Here is an 8,318-nt window from a genome sequence, read left to right as displayed (position 1 = left end):
TTTCTTGACCACATTCAAGAGATTTGGGTTATGACTGAAATTAACTCCAGATCAATTTATAGCATAGAGTTTAGGGATCTGATAGAGAGTTACATGAGATGCTCAGATTACACATAACCTTATTTCAATTTTTTGGCTTTTAATTTTATATTTTCCAAATGATACCATATGTTAAAATCATATTTATTTTTAATTAATTTAATTTGTAAAATTTCCACTAACAAAATGAATATACTTCTTTTATAGATCATTATTTACACAGAGAAAAAAGAATGACCGTCCCCTAACATGGCCACACTTTTGTATACCTTTTTTGATATTTTTCCTCTATATGCTTTTACAAACATACTGCCCTCTTCTATACAAGTTTATATCCTGTTTATAAAATGCAGTATCTTGTAACTATTTTCCTTATTGCTGTATATCTGTATATCTATCCTTTTAATGACTATGAAACATTCCACTGAGTAACTATTAATTGTTTACTTAACTATTTTCTTGTTATTGTAACGTTAGATTATTTTCAAATTTTTACTATTATGATAACCCTACAATGAACATCTTCCTGAACATAGCTTTTGTTTGCTTAATTGATTGTCTTGGGTTATATTCTTTGGAATCCTGGAAGTGGAAATACATAGAAGTGGCAATTTAAAACCAAGACTTAGAAAAGGAAAACTGTGGATGGGTATTGGTAGCCATAGGAAGCAACTGAGAGCAACTTGGAAACCAGTTGGCATGACCCCTAGAGATGAGCAGTGCTGGCCTAGGGAAATGTTGTGCAGCTCTGCTGCTGCCTTCTCAAGGACAGGCACCACTGCACACGGGTAACCAGGCTTTGCAATATTCTAAATAAGGTAATGTGAAAGTGTACATGCATCATCGTTGAAATATGGCATATATGTGGGGAAATCTGTATCATGGAAGCAGTACACTTGTGTTCAGGTTCATTTTTGGGAGGGAGAGGGGAAAAGCACTAGCCTGAGAGAATCCTTAGAAAAGTATTCAGCCAAAAAGGATTTTTGCCTTAAGGCAAATGGCCTATTGCCTAATACTTCTGTCTTTGCTGGAGGTCACATGAATGCATTGTGATGATTGTGACAAATAACAGAAAACTCAAATCAAAACCTAAAAAGGAAGGGGTTTACCATTTCACTTGGAAAAATTTCATAAATAAGAATAGTAATATTTAATTTAAGAAATAACAGGAACCAAGTCCCAAGTATTCTCTACACCCTTAACATGTATTAACTCATGTATTCTTTTACATAAACCTCATGATATGTCCCCTACTTAAGATGAGGCAACTCAAGCATGAAGAGTTTAATAATTTGTTAAAGCTTGCACAAATATTGGGTGTAATCTAATAGGTGGAAGATCTAGATTTAAACCCTACTCTTTTAACATTATAGTAGGACTATTCTCACATAGTTAATTGAGTGGTTCCATACCTTTAGAAAGAATGGAAAACACCTGTTCAACCACACCAACCGATTAACAATGTGTGTGCATTCTGATTGGTTGGTGCCTGTAGGGTACTGGTTTAAACATTTGGACCTAGGTAATTTCACCCCTGGACCTAGGTAATTTCAAACTTTCAACTTTGCCGTCTTCATCACACCAACAGTGTCTTCCTTCCTGGTGAGGGAAGTTCATTAATTTGAAGGATCACATGTGAAAGTTTGATGCTTGCTGTCCAGCAAAGAGCACTCTCTCTCTAGCACTTTTTTTTTTTTACTTGATCTCTTAAAAAGTATAATGTACAGCCCTAACCGGTTTGGCTCAGTGGATAGAGCCTTGGCACGTGGACTGAAAGGTCTTGGGTTTGATTCTGGTTAAGGGCACGTACCTAGGTTACAGACTCCATCCCTGGCTCCTGTTGGGGCATGTGCAGGAAGCAACCATTCAATGTCTCTCTTTCTCTCTCTCTCTCTCTCTCTCTCTCTCTCTCTCTCTCTCTCTCTCTCTCTCACACACACACACACACACACTTCCACGCCCCTTCTACTCTCAATGAAAAATCAATGGGAAAATATCCTCAGGTGAAGATTAACAACAACAATAACAAAAAAGTGTGATGTAAATACACACATCTTAAATGTTCAGCTTGATATACAGCTTGATAGATTTTTTTCATAACACCCAGTTAATCACTACACAGATCAAGATATAGAACATTACTGGTACCTTATACGCCCTCCAAAATTCCCATAATTTTTCTGATGAAATAAATTCTCCACTTATCTTTATTTTCTTAAGCATATTAATCAGAGTTCCTTTTATATTCTTGTCTAATAATCACCCTGAGGTCTAAGTATATTGTCTGTTTCTTCTTTTTGTTTCTGTCATTTGACCCCATTTGTTCATATACTGGTAAAATTTTATTGAATGTCAGACATTGTGTATGAAAAATTATAAGGCACTGGTTGATGATATTTTCATCCAAAGGGGATTTAATTCTGTCTGGAAGGCAAATAGAATACTGGTATTTTCAGATCCATTTGATCTGGTCGAGGGTGGGTTTTAGGTTTTGTTAGGTTTGACCTTTTTATGGTTTGTTCTTATTCACATGGCAGAGTCCTTGGGAGTCTCAACTATACCAAGAGCCTTCAATTTTGTTGGACCCCAAACTTCAGCCTCTATCTGTTCATCCAATGGAAATGGTAAACCCCAACTTCTCCCCACCCAGTGAGATGGTCCCTGTTCTCCACGGTCACATTTTCCTCCAGCTGTACTCCCCACACCATTAATGGGTAGAGCTAGAGGCAAGTGTGCGGCATCTTTCCAGGATTCTCTATAGGATTTTGACCACTCAAATCCTGTGTGCCTTGGTTGTTCTTTTATGCCTTTCAATAGTTGTTTTATTTTATTTACACCTCATAAGGAGGGGGAAATCTATATCTATCCAGAATATCCCCACAGAATATCCCCACAGAATTCCCCTTAGGTCCCATGACAGAGATTGCTTAAAAGAGTCAGTGATGCCCAGCCGGCAAAGCTCAGTGGTTGAGTGTCGACCTATAAACCAGGAGATCACAGTTTGATTCCTGGTCCGAGCACATGCCCATGTTGTGGGCTCAGTCTCCAGTGAGGGGCGTGCAGAAGGCAGTTTATTGACGATTCTCTCTCATCATTGATGTTTCTTTCTCTCTCCCTTCCTCTCTGAAATCAATTTAAAAAAAAAAAAAAAAAAAGAGCCAGTGACAAGAGGAAGGAAACCATCACACATAGTTTAAATCAACTTGGGCACATGGGAGGATGGGCATCTGAACCAAATTGAGACTGCCAGAAAAAAAATGGAAGACTAGAATTCCAGAGTATCTATAATAATAAAAGCATAATATGCTAATTAGACTGGATGTTCTTCCAGAAGAAGCCAGGGCTTCGAGGGAAGCCTGGGTGCGGGGTGCCAGAGGGAAGCCAGTGCCAGCAGCCAGGGGAAGGAAGGCCTACTCTTGCATGAATTTCGTGCATCAGGCCTCTAGTTTATTTATAGTGATGGTTTTCCTTACAAGGACTATCACATACTTGGATTGTATGGGATTTTCTATAACTTATTCTTCTCCAGATACACCCACCTTCTGATTTAGGATCTTCCTTTCTGCCTTGATTTCATTATTTTGCAAGTACTTCTGGATCCATTCTCTGGCTGCCTTTTTATCCCCAATCTAAAATGTGAGGCTCCACTGTGAGTCAGTCGATTTAGATGCAATATTCTTATGTGAAACCAAAATAACATTAAAAATTGTTTTTAAATGTATTATAAAATGGAAATGATATACAATTTTCTTCTCAATACCTAATAACTGCAAAAGATATTTTAAAATTTCCTATTGGAAGTATATGATACAGAAATCCATGTAAATTATTTACAATTGGTTATATGTATAATCTTGTTTTAAACAAATAAGCACTTGGCCGTTATAGGATGTTTGAAAAATTATAGAAATGCACAAGGAAGAAAAAAAAAACTCGCCTCAGTCTCTCCATCCTGGGATATACCTTGTTAACTTTTCAGAGAATACTCATCTGACATTTCCTCCTGTGTGTGTGTGGGGGGGGGGGGGGTTGCACACGTATATACACAGTTAAAATAGTTTTAACATGGTGGGCATTGCATACATTTTCAAAACAAACTTTTTGTTTTAAAATTTTTCTTTAAGTTGCAGAGAATGACTATAGTATTAGACTCTTGTAAAAGTGGTAACTCCTTGATAAATGTTTTAACAATGTCTTTCTCCATTTAAATCATATGACTACATATCCTAGGAGTTTTGAAGGAAAAATAAAGATAAATTTTGAGCCAGGTCACAATGAAAACAAACAAGGAATTCAAGAATAATCTGTTGAGTGTCACATGGCCATGTTTTCTACCTCACAGCAAACTTTTGAAAAGATTAAACTGTGACATTTGCAGACGGAGCATCCAGAGCTCCTCCTGTTTTATTTCACTAACGTTTGAAGAACGTTGGTGGTCTTGTATGAGAACCTGAACAGAGAGAGGAAATGGCCAGCATCAGGGAATAGCCTAGGAAAAGAAAACATGATTTCCTTTCTTGCACCAGAAAATATAGCTGCTCAGCCAAGATTAGTCTTTCTTGTGCCAAACCATTTATTAGGGTGTAAAAATAAAATATTAAAACTTTATTTTTTTTTCTGTACTTAAAAAATTCATTTTCTGTATATGTCTTATATATCATATTAATTAATATAGTAGGATACATACATACTTTATAAATATAGTAAGTAGATGTATATTGGGGTTATCTAAAATTTCAAGTGTATTTACACAAAAAATATAACATATTTTTTAAAACAATGTTTTTTAAAAACCTTTTTCATCATAAGAGTACACCATCAAAACATGTGGAGATTACTGTTTACTTTTCCTCCAAATCATGTCTTTACTGGAGTTTTGCAAGAGATTTTAAGCGGTGGAGTCTCAGATCCTCACTGGAAAAGGCAGTGTTTAAAATGACGTTTTATATACGTCTTTCTGGCAATGAAACTAATTACTGAGTAGAGTCTAGGTAAGGGAAAAAAACCTTCCCCAACCCCTTCCTTGTGCTGATCGGGAAGGTCCATTCCTTCATTCAGCATTTATTTTTATTTTGTTTTGTTTTGTTTTAATTCTTTATTTTTTAAAGTATTACATATAGTATTACATATGTCTCCTTTCCCCCCATTGACCTCTCCCTGGCCACTCCCACCCCCCAGCACAAGATCTCACCTCCCTAGTGTCTGTGTCCATTGGTTATGCTCATATGCATGCATACAAGGTCCTTAGGTCGATCTCTCACCCCACCCATCTCCTCTCCCCTGCCTTCCCTCTGACGTTTGGCAGTCTGTTCAATGCTTCTCTGTCTCTGGATCTATTTTTGATTCTTATATATGTGCCCTGTACACATATATAAGAACCAAGATTCATCAGTTTATGTTGTGCATTATATTCCACAAATGAGTGAGATCATGTGATATTTATCTTTCTCCACCTGGCTTATTTCACTTAGCATAGTGCTCTCCCAGTCCATCCATGCTGTTGCGAATGGTAAGAGTTCTTTCGTTTTTACAGCATTATAGTATTCCATTATGTAGCTGTACCACTGTTTTTAATCCACTCATCTGCTGATGGGCACTTAGGCTGTTTCCAAATCTTAGCTATTATACATTGTGCTGCTATGAACATAGGGGTGCATATGTCCTTTCTGATTGGTGTTTCTGACTTCTTGGGATATATTCCTAGAAGTGAGATTACTGGGTCAAATGGGAGTTTCATTTTTAACTCGACCACCAACTTACACCATACACAAAAATAAACTCAAAATGAATAAAGGACTTAAACATAAGACGGGAAACCATAAAAATCTTAGAATAATCCCTAGGCAGCAAAATATCAGACATACGTTGTAGCAATATTTTTACTGATACAGCTCTTAGGGCAATGGAAACTAAGGAGAAAATAAACAAATGGGACTACATAAAAATAAAAAGCTTCTGCACAGCAAAAGAAACCACAACAAAACAACAAGAAAGCCCACTGCATGGGAGAACATATTTGTCAATGTTATATTTGATAAGGGCCTAATCTCCAAAATTTATAGGAAACTCATACATCTTAACAAAAGGAAGATCAACAATCCAATCAAAAAATGGGCAAAGGACTTAAATAGATACTTTTCAAAAGAGGACATACAGAAGGCCAAGAGACATATGAAAACATGCTCAAAGTCACTAATCATCCGAGAGATGCAAATCAAAAGGACAATGAGGTACCATCTCACACCTGTCAGAATGGCTATCATCAACACATCAACAAACGACACGTGCTGGAGAGGATGCGGAGAAAAAGGAACCCTCATGCACTGTTGGTGGGAATGTACATTGGTGCAGCCACTATGGAGAACAGTATGGAGTTTCCTCAAAAAGTTAAAAATGGAACTTCCATTTGACCCAGTGATCTCATTCAGCATTTACTGAGTACCACTCTGCATAGAGCACAGTGAAGAAACACAGGATTAAGACATGGTCCAGATGAGAAACTATAGTTCAAGTAAAAGTGAGGGAGGAACTCTTAGTTCAGGCTGCGGATGCAGGAAAAGGTTTCCAAGCGGAGGAGAGGCCCATAGGCGAGGCAGTGCTGGGTCACCCTGGATAAGGAACAAAACAGAGCCAGAGCTGTTTGCTCTGTTGGAGGGGGAAAAAATAACTGCAAAGAGGCAAGATGCCAGGTACTCGGCGTGATAGAAGGAACAGTAGATTGGACTGGAACGGAGATCATAAGGTTCTAGGATATCGTGCTAAAGAGTCTGAGCAACAGCCTGTGAGAGAGTTGTTACCGCCCCCATTCTTCTACATGGAGAAACAGACTCAGAGAAGGTCAGTCATAATGTGGGTGTAGAGCAGAGCTGGCCTCTCACCCAATGATTTTTCACTTTTAATTTATAACTCTTAGGAATATCAAAAATGCCATAAAAATGCGTTTTTTGGGGGGGGAAAAACACACAACATAAAAATGCTTTTTTTTTTTTTTTTTTTGCATTATTGGTTAACTGTCATGTGGGTTTGCCCTGGCCGGGTAGCTCAGTCAGTTAGAGCATCTTCCCGGCACGCTCAGGCTGTGGTTCGGCCCCAGTCAGGGCACATATATAAGAATCAGGCAATGAATACGTGAATAAGTGGAACAACAATTCTGCAGAATTGTTGGAAGGATTAGAGATATAAACTACGCGTAAAGTCCCTGTCGCATAGTAGGCACTCAATAAATCGTTGCTATTATTGTTATTTTCTATTTTAATTTCTTAAAAACTCTGTTACACTTCCTGACAAATAGCCACTTTGTTGGATGGAACCCGTGCAATCTGTGAATCTGTCCTATAGCCATGTAATTTTTTCAACCCTTGTACATTAAAATTAAATACAGAATAATCCTGTAGATATGGGTAACTTCAGCTCAGTTGTTTCATAGCTGTGAAAAATAGCACCATTTATTTAATAACTAATGTCAAAATAGGGTTAAAGCAACCTACACAATAGTAGAGAAGTTGGGTTTAAATGAATCTGTCTGTTTCTGCTTAATTTCCTCGACTTTCTGATAGAATGAACAGTTTTATTAGAAAGTCATCAGGAGAATGGTGGCATTGGCGGTGGCCCTGGCAGCTTGGGATGAGTGCGAGCGACAGAATCGGCAGGATTCTTCAGAGGCTGTCCCTGCTCTCCTCCATCACTCAGTCTGCAGTCTCAGCCCATTTGAGGCCATTTGAGGAGGAATGTTGGTGTTACAGCAGTGGCATTTAATAAGGAGCTTGATCCTGTACAGAAACTCTTTGTGGACAAGGTTAGAGGACACAGAACTAAGCGACAGTCAGCTGGGGGACCTACTGGTACTGGCCCCGAATATCGGCAAGCGTAGAAGCAAATGTACGGTAAGGCAGACATGACTGTGTTCCCTGACTTCAGACTCGAAGATCCCAAATTGGAAGTCATTGAAAAACCCCATTTTTAAAGAAGTGTACATTTTATCTGGTAATTAGTCCTAGATAAGTTGTACAACTGATCAGAAGTATCAGAATAAACATACATTTCAACAACTGTCAAATATTCTTTTATTGTGGTTCCAAATAAATTATTTGGTGATGTTGGGGGGCAGGGAAGGAAATAATCAATGTGAGATTCTTTCCCCCCCTCCCCCCCATGCATTCTCTCTACCTTCCCTACATAGACCTTCTTAATGTCGATGATTCTTACTGGGTTCTTCACAGATAGCAATGAAGTTTAAGCAGAGTATTACTGCATTCTTCATTCAGTGGGGAAATGGATTT

At 38.1% G+C, this 8,318-nt stretch overlaps 1 pseudogene; it reads left to right on the top strand.

Annotated features, from left to right (window-relative positions):
* The first annotated feature begins 7,662 nt into the window (after positions 1-7,662).
* Positions 7,663-8,002, top strand: LOC118675566 (annotated as a pseudogene).
* The last annotated feature ends 316 nt before the right edge of the window (positions 8,003-8,318 follow it).

The sequence above is a fragment of the Myotis myotis genome, unplaced genomic scaffold (assembly GCF_014108235.1).
Source record: "Myotis myotis isolate mMyoMyo1 unplaced genomic scaffold, mMyoMyo1.p scaffold_m19_p_2, whole genome shotgun sequence".
NCBI classification, from domain to species: domain Eukaryota; kingdom Metazoa; phylum Chordata; class Mammalia; order Chiroptera; family Vespertilionidae; genus Myotis; species Myotis myotis.
This window is presented reverse-complemented; position numbering and strand designations above follow the sequence as displayed.